The sequence below is a fragment of the Musca autumnalis genome, unplaced genomic scaffold, assembly GCF_047663935.1.
Source record: "Musca autumnalis isolate F117 unplaced genomic scaffold, ASM4766393v1 scaffold_1, whole genome shotgun sequence".
In the NCBI taxonomy this organism is placed as follows: Eukaryota; Metazoa; Arthropoda; class Insecta; order Diptera; family Muscidae; genus Musca; species Musca autumnalis.
This window is the reverse complement of record NW_027411644.1, coordinates 191,293,495-191,308,357: the sequence shown is the minus strand read 5'-3', so window position 1 is coordinate 191,308,357 and position 14,863 is coordinate 191,293,495. Positions and strand designations below refer to the sequence as shown.

General features: G+C 35.6%; 1 protein-coding gene across 2 annotated transcripts in view; it reads right to left on the bottom strand.

The window, feature by feature from the left end:
- The window catches only part of LOC141388856 (uncharacterized), a 225,022-nt gene that overhangs the window by 157,674 nt on the left and 52,485 nt on the right, over positions 1 to 14,863 (bottom strand). The window contains exon 1 of one of the 2 annotated variants that reach the window (XM_073959331.1): positions 13,606 to 13,645. The exons of the other annotated variant lie outside the window; for it this stretch is intronic. The gene's annotated coding sequence lies outside the window, so the exon portion shown is untranslated. Of the gene's footprint in view, positions 1 to 13,605; positions 13,646 to 14,863 lie in introns of those variants that run through there. 2 annotated transcript variants of the gene reach the window in all.

Below are 14,863 nucleotides of genomic sequence, written 5' to 3'. Positions count from 1 at the left end.
CCATAAGGAAGGATGTCACCCATGGATTTAGCCATTTAAGTCAAAAACTATTGCTTGATGAGTTTAACTCAGTCGTAATAAAATAAATAAAAAAAATGAAGTAAGTAGAGATATTTGTCATCAGAATAGAAATTTCAAAATATTGATATTGCGGACTTTATCAGTAATTCTGATATTTAACCACCAACACATTAGGAATTAATTTAAAGCTCAGGCTACCACTTCACTATTAACGGTTTCTCTTGAAATAAGCCCAACAGAAGTAGAGATATCCGCCAGGGGAATAAAATTCGACAAGTTGGAAATTGGGATAGCTAAGAGTCTTTTTCTACGTCTCTATCAGAGCTCCGATTTTCACGATTTTGCTTGCGAGTGAAAAATACTCGCGAGTGGGAGTACTCAACAAGTATGAGTACAAAGAGTTTACTCCCCACTCTTGTGGCAGCGCTCTCATTTACTCCTTGTCGAAGAAATAAAAATGGGAGTCAAAATGTTCAAAATAGAGTAAGAGTTTACTCTAATAGTGAAATAGAGTGGAAAAACTTGTTATACTCTCCACCACGGATTGTATTGAAGTAAAGTGGAACACTTAGTTTCCTTTGGTTTATAAAAAAGACTTAATAGCAAATTTCAGCAAGCTCGGTAAAACAATGTGGCTAACCTTCAAAATATCGAAATTTGGGACGTACCGCTCCATGAGGGCTATATCAAAACGCTGATCAATACCTACAAATTTCTGGCGGAAAGTTTTTAGACTTAAAGAAGACTAAATACCACAGTCTATACAGTCGGACACTCAGCCCAAACTAGTTAACCCTGACTATTTAGTTTGCTGTCAAATACATTATTGTGACATAAAATACAAAGGAAATCAAATCACAATAATGAACAATCTATAATGTTCGTTGTCAAATGTTGTTAGCAGTACTCTGAATGGCCGACCTTCTGTAGGCCTTGCTAAATACCAAATTTGGTGGAATATTGAGGCCACAACCTCCAAAATACCGGAAATAGTGAAGTACCGTTCTATGGTGGCTATAATAAGGCGTGGACCTATCCCGGTAAATGAAGACCAAATACCCAAAAATTTCTGGTAAACAGTTTTATACCCCCAACGAAGACTAGGTACCAAATTTTACCCATTTCGGTTTAATATTGAGACCACAACCTTCATCATACCAGGTACCATTCTATGGCGGCTATACTAAGGCGTGAACCTGTACCGACAAGTTTCTGCGGGAAGATTGGAGTATACAACGAAGACTAAATACCAAATTTCAGCCATTTCGGTTTAATATTTAGGCCACAATTTTCAAAATACCGGAAATAGGGAGGTACCGTTCTGTGATTACAAAGTTTAGATGGACAGACTGGCGAACGGAAACACATATCGAGATGGATTTAGCTCGTCGAGTCATTTTCGTGTATATAAAGATGGATTGACGGCCATTATTTCGATGTGTTACAAGCTTTTGAGCCAAACCCAACTTATATTATTCTGCCTACTTTGTGGTGCAGGGTATAAATAAGCAAACGCAAATTTAGTTAGTTCTTACATACAGTCAGGGACAAAAGTTTACATACACCCCCTAAATCTCGGGTATTATGATAAGTAGTGATTTTTATGAAATTCCAAGTATGCAGTTTTATTTCTTCTCAATAATAAACAATATTTAATAGAACAAAAGTATATTCCATAAAACAAATAACGGTAAATTTTACAAAAACCTAAAAATGATGGGGACAAAAGTTTACATACACCCCAAGGAAATATGCATATTGCCGCGCAATTTATGGAATTAACAGCAAAATTTTTACATTTTATTGTTTTGGCGAATGCTTCTGGGTGTTTGAGATATATTTTAGAGAAAATAAAATAATTTTTGGGGGTCAAATGCCGTTATTTAAGGTCAAACTTCTTGTATAGCTTGTTAAAGCTGGCCCTTGCTTAATTCTTTGCGTTTTTAGGTAATGCACTTTAAAAAACCCACAAAATTAGTGTCGGATTGCAAATTTTGAGACCCTAGAAAGCTTTGGAGTTGTTCTTTTGCAAAATATTACTTCTTGGACGTCGATAAATGCCCGCTTTTCATCAGATTTCTCAGGAAGTTAATAGATTCCGCGGAATTCTTGGTGCAAATTACATATAGAAGGCCTTGAATTGCCTTGTAATATGGTCTGATACAATCCTCTGGCATCCTCCCTTCATTTTTAGGTTTTTGTAAAATTCACCGTTATTTGTTTTATGGAATATACTTTTGTTCTATTAAATATTGTTTATTATTGAGAAGAAATAAAACTGCATACTTGGAATTTCATAAAAATCACTACTAATCCTAATACCCGAGATTTAGGGGGTGTATGTAAACTTTTGTCCCTGACTGTATGTATATAAAATTTATTGATTTAAAATCAGCTGAAAACCCGCTAGTTTCTTGATTCATATTCACCATTATATTTCGTCAACATTTAACGCTACAATCACAGTTTCCGTATGATGATATAAAATATAACTTTAAGCTAATATTTTTTATTTTATATTTATTTTTTTTTTTAATTTTTTCAGCTAATAATTTGTTAGGGGCTTTCAAAATATGCCTAAATTCGATTAGATTCGGTTTATAAATGAGAGCTATGTCAAAACATTGACCTATGTTAATAATAATAATTTTTGGTAAGAACCTCAAGAAAATAGTTATACTGTTGTATTAAGAACAGTGAAATCTATCCGAAGTTTTCTTTAGAATTAATCCTTAAACATTTTGGCTTAAGTAGAAGTTGCGACCTGTAACTTCTACTTAAACCAAAATGTTTAAACTTTATACACCATTTTCAAAATTGATTTAAATTTAAAAAACTATTACGATGTACAAAGTTGGTTAATTACACTGTGCACCAGCATTTTTGGGGGGGTGGAAAATTTCTTTTGGAGATGAAAGCCCTTGATGAGTATACTAAGAACCCAAAAGGAAATTTTCGCTATTGGTCAAGTTTCTGAGATATCGCGCGATGAAGTTTTTAATTTTTTTTTTCCCTACAATACTTGGGAAAATAGCTCCATATATCTGTTTGGCGTTGTCGTAGCTTCATTTTGAGGTGACATGTCTTCAGTCAAATCGATTGGCGAATATTTTTGTAGAACATTTCATTCTTCTAACTCAATGTTTTTAATGTCCTTTCCGTCCTCTATTTCTTGAACCGTACTGAAAGTACCACAAGATGAGATTTTTCAGCATCCAAGTATTCTACAAAAATGTTGCTCAGAAGATTTCAGGTACGGTTCTCTTTGATAACTAATCGATTTTGTTATCCCGTTTTCATTGTCCTTTTCGGCATTTAATCGGTTTTGGTTCAGAAATATCCAAAAGAAATTTTCCACCCCTAGACTTTGAGTTCCATTTTGTGTCACAGTGTTATTATTAGGGCAATAATACGGAATGTCAATACCATTTAGGCTAGAAAGGGTATATCACTTTGATGCCACCAAATATGTGGCTCACAGAAATAACGGGTTTAGACCCCAAGTATGTTTGGACGAAATTTGTTTCAGACAATTTGGAGTTGATTTAACCCTGTCTGTCCTTCTGTCTGGCTGGCTGGTGCGCACCATAACTCTCGAACAGATCAACCGATTCGAACCAAATTTTGGGTATCGTAATAGTTTGTCCAAACTTAGTTTAAGTTCGAAGATGGTCCATATCGGCCCACTCCTTCTGGTACCTCCCCGACAAAAGTTCACAATTTTTCTGTAAAATGGTGTCAACGATAACTCCCGAAGAGAGCAATCGATTTGGTCCAAACTTTACACATCGTATTATTCATTCCAGATATAGATCGGGTTGGGATATGGACTATATCGGTCCACTCCTTCGGGTACCTCCTACACAAAATTCGGATAAAGTAAAGTTTAGGAGCACCTCTTGGATCGTTTTGAATTTCTTTCCTTAGATTGTACTTGCGGCTGCCTTTACGACGGTAAATTTTTTTTACCTGCGAAGTCCATACTTCCTGAGATATTGGCCTAAAAGCTCCAAGAAGCCCTGAGAGCACCAACCAAAATGGGAAATCAGCAAGATAATTCTCGCAGTGAGTTTCTGATTCGTGCAGACTTTGAACATTGTATTATTTCATGCAGTCATGTATCAGGTTTGAATATGGACTATATCGGTCCACTCCTTCGGGCACCTCCCACACAAAATTCGGAAAAAGTGAAGTTTAAGAGCTCCTCTCGCATTGTTTTGATTCTTTTTTCAGTAGATTATCCTAGCGGCCTCCTTTACCACGGTACAATTTTTCTCTGGAGTAAGTCAATACTTCCTGAGATATTGGCCCAAAAGCTTCAAAACCTTGCCGGCTATTGTGCAAGACGGCTATTGGGATGACGACTTCTATTTTGGTTTTCAAAATAGTCAGACTTAATCCCATAGTCGTTGTTTTAATATTTTATTAAAACAACTTTAGTTTATTAGTGGGAAAAAATTGGCGATGTTTACCAAGGGGTACGGCAGGGAATACTATAGTTTCAGATCTCGCCACAGATCTTCATCAGTTCCCTTGTTTCTTATTTTTCAACAAGAAACTTTTTATACCCAAGTGTCAATTGCTAGCTCAAATAGATACGTGCGCAAAGAAACACTCTGATCGAGAATTTTTCAAAAATTTCTTCCATATTTAGTTTAATACTCCGAGTCCTTGACCACGAAGTTTGGTTACTAAAAACGGTATCACATTACGGTACCTAGATATTTTAGAGCAAACTGATGATACAAAATCAATATATTTTATATGGGGCATAATTATTTTGTTGGGTTTGTCGTTGTCGTTGTTTTTTTTTTTTAATTTGGTCAGTGGCGTATATATCAGCACAGCTGACTGATACTTGCTTACTTGTTTTATTTTATTATATATATTTTTCTTTTTGTGACTGGTACCCAGAGGAACATATTAAAAGCTAATCTATGTATGTATCGAAGAAATATTACGGAATATTATACTGCGCATAATTTTAGAGAACAATTATAACATCTGTGGAGGAGATACCTGAAGTCGTGGACCTTTAAACATGATCTAAGTTTGGACAAAATATTAATAATTGTTCCACAAACATCCCACAAGTGACAAGGGGACTTCTCTCACATCAATGAATGCACGCCGATTCATATTAGCTCAATGATATGGGACCTACAATTTATCGCCGAGTCCAAACGGCATGTCCAAAGATACCACTTGTAGAGAAGTTTTACGAGCTCTATTACGAGCTATACAATTCTGACCAAATCAGTTCATCTGTTCGAAAGTTATCGTAAATCAACTCAAAATCGTTTGAAACGTCTTGGGGTCTAAAACCATTATTTAAATCAGAAACATCTATATATATAAAAATGGTGTAAAAAATGTATAGTAATTCATAAAATGAGAACGACTGGGCCGATTTCTGTAAAATTTTTTGTCAGTTATTCGTATTTTCGAGGAGAAGGTCTTTACGGAAGAAAATTTTGGAAAATCTCTCTGGAAAAGTCGGAAAATTGGAAAAATCGAAAATTGAGTTTTTGTATGAAATTTTATTCCTTAATAGCGAGACGAAGTTCGCCGGGTCCGCTAGTTTTGTATAAAAATGAATAAACCCTAGTTAAACTAAAGACTGGATGTAAAAAATACCTTATCACTCAGCAGGATAAAAATTACTATTGAAGACGTTTGGAGGGGGTAGATTAGACGATACAAAGGGAACCTCAGAGAATTAGCCTCCAGACCTCTATTGAATTTGTGGACTGTAAATAATAGGAGCACCAAACCCAATGATGATGATGAACAAAGAGGAGATGGTATCTTGGTAAAATCAGCTTGCGACAATAATAATTCAAAATGACCAATAGATTTAAAGGCAATTCAGTGAGTTTATTAATACAATAATGGTAGTTGTTCACCGTTGTAGGAATGTAGGCCAAGTGAACGAGCTTAGCCAGTCTTACATCCTAGGAAGTGTAGTTTTTATGTTACGTACATTTTGATAATACGGTTAACATTATGTTAACGTAAATTAGTACAATTCATGGTTATCAAGTTCAAAGTAGATGTAATTCACAATAGAAATAAAAATTCAGTTAGATTTTGGTAGGACTTAAATGTACTTAAAATTAATTCCAAATATATATTCTAAGTTCAAACTTATGAAGTTTGGACATGGCGCCCGGCCGGAAAAGTAGTGGATTGATGTGTTACACATAGTACAGATGCAAGGGATCGTATGGCTTCCGATAATATATAGTTATCAGGTCCTTGTGTCGTTGTTTCCTGTTTGGAAATAGTAATTTGGGGTTTATCCTTCTGATTGTGCTTCTGACTTGGATGGAGTAGCGTATGATGATATTTGCCGCATTTCCAACATACGTATTTGGATTTACAATCTCGGAACCTGTGGCTTCGTGCAAGGCAATTGACACAATATAAATTTTTAAGTACATATCTGTTTCGTTCCTTTGGCGTCATTCGAAGAAATTTAGGACAGGCACTCAAGGCGTGAAATTTGTTGCACATTTTGCATTTGTAGAAGTCGGATTTGTACCGATTATCGTTCGATTTTGATCTGGAAATATTAAAAGAGATATTAATACTGTTCGATGACATGCTTTACAGTCGTAAAGGATGCCAATACTATAATTGTTTGTAAATGTAGCAGTTTATTCCTTTTCCGGTGTATCACAATACGGTAAGAAGCATAATTTTACTATTGGGCGGTTGATAATACCATTTGCAGTACGTACGTCTGCCACACGTACATTTTTGTCGGAACCCATGTAGGTTTTTTCAATTCTTCCCAGACGCCATTCGCTGGGTGGGAGCATATCGTCAATTATTATTACTAAATCACCTATCTGTAGATTGGGAGTGGCACATTTCCACTTGTAACGTTTTTGTAGAGCTTTAAGGTAGTCAGCTTTCCATCTTATCGCAAATTGATGGTGTAAAGCCTTGAGTTTTTCCCACCTGTTTATGAGTGACAAGTTTGGGGAACTAGGTTCTGGCAATGCCATTAAGGGTGAACCTTTAATAAAGTGTCCCGGTGTTAATGCAGTTATATCTGCGGGATCTTCCGAAAAGGCGGAGATTGGTCTCGAGTTCAACACACCCTCAATTCTACTGAGTACTGTAGAGAACTGTTCAAATGTAAATCTGTGCGCACCTGCAATTTTTTTGAAATGGATCTTGAAACTCTTGACTGCGGCCTCCCACAGGCCGCCCATATGGGGTGCGTGGGGTGGAATAAACTTCCATTCAAACCCATGGGTTTCGTACTTACGTGCAATGTCATGTGAGGTGGATTTCAAAAATAGAGTGAATTGTTTCAATAATGATCTACTAGCACCCAGAAAATTACGACCATTATCCGACAAAATCTTTTGAGGGAGCCCCCGCCTTCCGACGAAACGAGCAAATGCCGCCTCAAAGGCAGCGCTTGATAGCTCCGAGCAGGGTTCAAGATGGATGGCTTTAGTTGTGAAGCATACAAATACGCTAACGTATGCTTTGGTGGTTGAACATTTGCGCAAAGTTGAGCTTTTGAGCTCAAAGGGACCGGCGAAATCAATACCGGTAACTTGAAATGGTGGTGTTAGACTACACCTTTCTTCTGGTAATGGGGCCATAATTTGATGGCATGATTTTTGTCTATATAAAATACATACTTTGCATCTATGTATTATGCTTTTCACTCGGCGTTTCAGGCGTGAGATATAGAATTCAGTTTGTGCGTACCTTGACATTAAATTACACTCTGCGTGCATTAGAAATGTGTGTAAATGTGACAAATATAAGTTACATAGTTTTGAGTTTCCAGGGAGAATAATAGGAAACTTTTCAGAATACGGAATAGATGAATCTGCTAAACGTCCATTTACACGCATGATTCGTGTTTCATCTACAAATGGGTTTAGAGCTATTAATGAGCTCTTTTTAGAAATTGGTATAGAATTGGAAAGAGAGTCATATTCCTCCGAATAGAATCTACGTTGCGATAGTAAAATGAGTCTATTTTTTGTAGAATTTAACTCTTTCAAAGTTAAATTGATTGAGTCAAATTTATACTGCAGCTTGTATACTTTGTGTGTACAAAAGAAAAATCTGAAAACATAAGAGATGACCCTAAGGGCCCTTGAGTATGACGAAAATCTTTGTAGAATGTCATCTTCATCGGAAGTTGAGTGTAATATTTCAACAAGTTGTTTACCTATGGAACAATTGAATAGTTTGATCTTAGGCCAATAGAGTTCGGGAGTATTCAGCCATGATGGTCCGTTCCACCAGAGCGAGTTCGATATTAAATCCTGGGTACTGCAGCCTCGAGTGCCAATATCTGCAGGATTGTCGCTTGTGGACACATGTCTCCATTTTGCCCCTGGGGTATATTCATGAATTTGTGACCTACGGTTGGCCACGAATGTTTCCCAAGTCCATGGTGGTTTTGATAACCAACCTAACACAATAGAGGAGTCAGTCCACAGAGTTATAGGGGAGTTATTAAAAGTGAAGATTGTCATGACGTACTTGATTAATTTAGATAGAAGTAAAGCCCCCATTAATTCCAATTTTGGAATAGAAATGGTTTTAATTGGAGCGACTTTACTTTTACCAACCAATGAATTTGTAGCATTTGGTGAATTCTTACAGCGGACATATACGGCGGCACAATAAGCACCCTTGGATGCGTCACAAAACCCGTGCAATTCTATATGATTGCTTGGCATGTACTGTATCCATCTTGGGACTGAAATGGACTCAATATGAGAGAAATCTGATACAATGTTATTCCATTTTTCATTAGAATCTTGGCTAACCGTTTCATCCCAGCCTATGCCTTCAAGCCAAAGTTGCTGCATAAGCATCTTTGCTCTGATAACTACAGGGGTTATCCATCCTGCAGGGTCAAACAATTGTGCTACTGCGGACAAAATTTGACGTTTTGTTACATTTGCATGTTCGGGTATAGAAAAGGGTGTATAAGCGAAGGAATCTTTGATGGCATTCCATTTAATGCCCAAAGTTTTTGTGGAACTATTTTCGTGAAACCGAAGAAAATCTAAATCGTATAAATCTTCTGGGGGTAGATGGGATAATAAGTTGATATTATTGGCAGTTATCTTTTTAAGGGGGAAACCAGCGGAATTGAGAACTTCCTTTAACGATTTTAGTGAATTAATGGTTTCCTCAACAGAAAATCCACCAGACAGTATGTCATCTACATACGTTTCTTTGCGTAATATTGACGCGACTGTAGGATACTGAGCTGCCGAATCGGACGCAAGTCGTAAAAGGGTTCGAATGGCAAGGAACGGTGCACAATTTAAGCCAAATGTGACCGTCTTCAATCGAAAATCCTTAATGGGACCATTTTCACTATTTTGATAGAGAATCCTTTGAAAATCTCTATCTTTGGGGTGAACTATGATTTGGCGGTACATTTTTTGTACGTCGCCACAAAAAACATATTTATATTTTCTCCAGTTGAGAATGGTAGAAATCAAATCTGTTTGAAGTGTGGGTCCCGTGTATAAAACGTCGTTTAATGAAAACCCGGATTTAGTCTTACGAGATGCGTTAAAGACAATTCGCACTTTTGTGGATTTATGGTCAGGCCTAACAACCGCATGATGCGGAAGATAGTATGAATGGTATTTGTCGTTCACGATAATTTCGGTAGAGGATGTTTCTTCCATGTGATCCATGGAAATGTATTCATTAAGAACTGCATTGTATTCAGTGTTTAAATTTTTATCTTTAGATATATTTTTTTCCATACGCACGTATTGTGCAAGAGCTGAAAAACGAGATGAACCAAGATAAACACTATTAGGGAACTCCTTTTTAAATGGTAACTGAACCACATATCGACCATCTGTTTGTCGAGACACAGTTTGAGTAAAAAATTCTTCACAGTGTTTATCTTCGGCAGATATTGGTGGAGGAAAACTAATCTCTTCCGACTCCCAAAACTTCTTGAGAGTTTCATTTAATTGATAGTTTTCTGAAGGTACTACATTGAGAGAAAATGAGTGCACAGATTCTGTTTTGCACGGCCCACTTAAAACCCAACCAAATATCGTATTATACGCTGAAACATCGCCACATACGTTCTTCTTGATTCCCTCCAGATTTATAAATCTCTCAGAATCGTTTCCAAGTATGAGGTCTATGTTTGCAGATTTGTTAAAATTCGGGTCTGCGAGACTCATACGCTTAAGTTCATCTGAGTAGGGTACTGAAAATCGTTTTGTTAACTTTGATAGAACGATAGCATTGACTGTGCAACTGAAATCACTGATTGTGGACACTATTTTTAGACTGCACTCTTTATCAGCAGTTTGAGCAATACCACCAATACCTGATATGTTAAAATGAGATCTACGATACGGTATCTGCAACCTGCTTCGAATTTTCTCTGACAAAAATGTTCTTTGTGAACCGGGGTCTATTAGGGCGCGAATTGTAAATTTTTCGCCTTTATGTTCAATTTGAACAAGAGCAGTTCGTAGTAAAATGGTTTCATTATTGTGTGAAATATTGGCTTGAACTTGAGAATTTTGAGATTTGGGCGATGTTAAATATTTATCTTCAACATTGAGACTGTTATTTTCATGTTTCAGAGAATTATTTTTATTGGGAAGATGCAGTAAAGAGTGGTGTTGTTTCTTACAAGTCGAACAAGAATATTTACTTCGACATTTAGATTTTAAGTGAGAATCCGATAAACAATTATTGCATAGTTTATTTTTAAAAACGAAATCAATTCTTTCTTGTGGCTCAAACTTTCGAAATTCTGGGCATGATTTTATCGCATGATTTTCCTTGCAAAGAGGACAATGTATATGCAATTTTTCAGTGGAAGAGTATGTCTGGACTTTGGTTTTGTATGAGTTAGCCGATGGCATACTGTGCCTTTCTTTCGTTATACTAATACTTGATACTCGTTCTACTACCTCGAATCTATTTTTAAGGAAGTCGTCCATTTGGGACCAGCTAGGCAAATCTTTGTGCGATTTTAGGGATTGTTCCCATAGGGCAAGGGTTTCATCAGGAAGTTTGGTAGATATTAGATATATGAGTATGGGGTCCCAACTATCTACTTTAATGTTCAGCGACTTAAGTGTGCTCAAGCAGTCACTAACAGAAGAATGAATTTTATGAATTGATTCAGCTGTTTCAGAATTAGCTGTAGGGATATTAAATAGTGTTTTTAATTGATTATCAACCAACACACGCTTGTTTTCGTATCGGGTTTTCAAAGCACCCCAAGCGAGCTCAAAATTAGCATCACATAGTGGGTATCGCTTAACAATGGCCCCTGCACTACCTTTCGTTTTGTTCCTTAAGTGATATAGTTTTTGGGCACTTGTGAGTTCTGGGTGGTCTACGTAGACCGCCGTGAACATGTCACGGAATGACGGCCATTCTTCGTAGCCTCCATTAAAAATGTCAGTATCACATGGGGGAACTTTTATGTGATTCTTTGAGGTGTTTGAACATTGAACATTTTGAGAAACTGGGGGAGGAAATTGGGAAGACATGCTCTGTCTTCCTAAACATCCAGAAATTTGCAATACGTCAATAATTTGTGCACGAGTCGCATAATATGCTTCTGAACAAACCTCGAAGTTGACCTTCGCGTTTTCTTTGAAATCTTTTGTGTTCGACGACTCAGGATCGATCATAAGGGTCTCATAATCTGACTGCAATTTTTTCCATCTAGCTTCCAAATCTTCTAGTTTTATTCCTAAAATGGAGTCTGTTTGATCTGTGATATCACATTTCTCAAACTTACTGCAGAAGCTGATTAAATGATCACAGTCAAAAAGAAATTTTTCATGAATTATAGATGGTCTTAAAGTTGATTTACTAGTACCTTGACCCGAAGTAGAATCAGTGGATCTTTTGTCAGAACTAGTGTCAGTAAGCGTAGTGGGATCTGTTGGCATTTTGAAATTTTAATTTCGAACGGACTCGTGAGTATATTTTGCTAATTTAAATTAGCTTTTTGTCTCAAATAAAGGATAGGAATGTGTTAAATAACCCGATAAACCCAACCGGTGACCAATGGTGTGGTATGGAATAAGATAATAAATAAGTTTGTGAGAAAATTGTGGATAATTCCTTTAGATAACATAAATTAGAACGTTATTTCGTCCAGTACAGGTTAATTTTACACCTTCATAAAAGAAAAAATTTCAATTTCTTCCAAGAAATATATGTTTGTATTAAAATATATAGGTTGATATTGTGAGTATAGGAGAGTTTATCAGTTGCCCTTCAATTTGAAGTAAGCAATATAGTTTGACTAAACGCAAATGGTTTAAAGTCGAGGTTAATTGTAAACCTTTGCCAGTAACACTAAATGAAATGCCACTGCTTTATTAGAGCAAATTGTGATGTTTGTATGGTGGGATAAGTCCTTTCTATATTATTCCTCTTTAAACATAACGATGAGATAATGAATTTTGCAAGAATGATTTTTTTTTTGGCGGTGAGAATTCAATTAAAAAGTTTATGTGTAAATGATTTCCAGATTAAGTATGTGTTTTAATCTATGTTTATGGTATTCTTGGTTGTTATGTATATAACAATAATATAAAGAACAATCCAAGTCATATTGAGTTGGATAGTGTAAATGCTACATAAGTATTTTCACTCGAATAATGCCACATATATATCACAATAAAAGAGCACGATACAGCTTTTTTTACTACTCTCTCAAACAATTTCTCTTATTGTGTAAACACTCATCTGAATTCGTCGTACCCAAAGAGGTAATAATCAACTTTGCAATGGAATTTGTTGAGATATTGTTCGAAATATTTTTGTAGCCAAATAATATAGCAGATGTTTACATAATATAGTAGATGTTTGAAAAATGATATGTTGAATTACCTCCAGTGTATTGCTGATAAAGATTATCCGAAAATTGAGTTATTATTATTATTTTTGTTTTTTTTTTCGAACGAAATTCGATTTAGAGTGAAATTATTTTTTTTTTAAAGAGAAATTAAGCACCATAATTTCTTTTAGTTAAATTTAACAATTGTAATTAGCCATACTGTCTCTACTTTTTGGACCAAAAGAGAAATGAAACTTTACACTGAGAATGGCAAATTAGAAAAAACACTCAATTTTTGATCTGATTCTTCCAACTTCTTTTGGCTTTGTATATTATGTACACTTTATATGTATATTTGTATGTAAGATATGTGAGATCACATGGGAGAAGTTGATTCTTATATACATACATACGATTTTACGACATTCTATGTAAACACATAACCTCACTTTGTAAACCTTAATGATTTATGATTTTCTCACTTTTTAAATGGGCTACAAAATGCAATTTTTTTCTCATTACTCGGGATTTCTTTGATGCAATTTTTAAGCACGTTTGGGAACCAATTTTTAATATTTTTACAAGCGGGACACATTCAAGTTTGCAAAGCTGATGGCAAATTTTTATCACACGTATTTGTCTCTATTATATTTTTCCGTTCTTTTTCCCAAATTTAACATTCAATTACATTTTCTGCAAATCACAAAAATTGTAATACACGTGCATGTAGTAATGCTTACCGAACCGCTTAGACTGATTTACTGTGGAGTTGCATTATCGCATTTACCTCTGTTTCTCTCCTTTTTGAGTGGGTTGTGGATTTTGTTTGTCTGTTCTTCTTTTCGGCGAATGGACCATGAAGACGTTTGGAGGGGGTAGATTAGACGATACAAAGGGAACCTCAGAGAATTAGCCTCCAGACCTCTATTTAATTTGTGGACTGTAAATAATAGGAGCACCAAACCCAATGATGATGATGAACAAAGAGGAGATGGTATCTTGGTAAAATCAGCTTGCGACAATAATAATTCAAAATGACCAATAGATTTAAAGGCAATTCAGTGAGTTTATTAATACAATAATGGTAGTTGTTCACCGTTGTAGGAATGTAGGCCAAGTGAACGAGCTTAGCCAGTCTTACATCCTAGGAAGTGTAGTTTTTATGTTACGTACATTTTGATAATACGGTTAACATTATGTTAACGTAAATTAGTACAATTCATGGTTATCAAGTTCAAAGTAGATGTAATTCACAATAGAAATAAAAATTTAGTTAGATTTTGGTAGGACTTAAATGTACTTAAAATTAATTCCAAATATATATTCTAAGTTCAAACTTATGAAGTTTGGACACTATAATCCCTATAAAACAAAATACTTAAAACCCGTGTCATTTGCATCCACGCGACGACAGGAGAGAAATATGAAAAGACTAAATATATAAATAGCACATTACTAGGCCAGAATGAGGCATACAACAACAACGATTTAAGCAAAAATTTTTGTTACTATTTTACCCGAAAAATCGTTCCCGTACACAAAAAGTTGTAAAATGTTCACTTCTCTTTAAACAAAAATGGCGCTGAATTACGCTCTCTTTAAAAACTTTTTACTCGACAAATTTGAGCGTGTAAAAAAACAGTAAAATGTTTGCCGGCGTCTGGTACGCCGACTTTGACACTTGTTTCAGTTTTTATGACGTATTTTCCATTTTCCGTTCCCGAACTATTTAAATTACACAAAAATCGATTTAGAATGTTACGCTATTCAGAAATCTAAGCTTTATGGATCATGTTTCCCGATCAGTTATAAATGGGAGTAAAAGCAACAAATATCTACACAAATCGTTATTTCCATAACTTCCCAAAATGACAACACTGGATCCACCCTACTATTATGTTTAACATTTATTGCGTTAATTTGTTAACGAGACTTTAAAATAAATGAACAATTTGTGGCACAAGAGGCAAAAAATCCACAAAAATAAACAAAATGTGT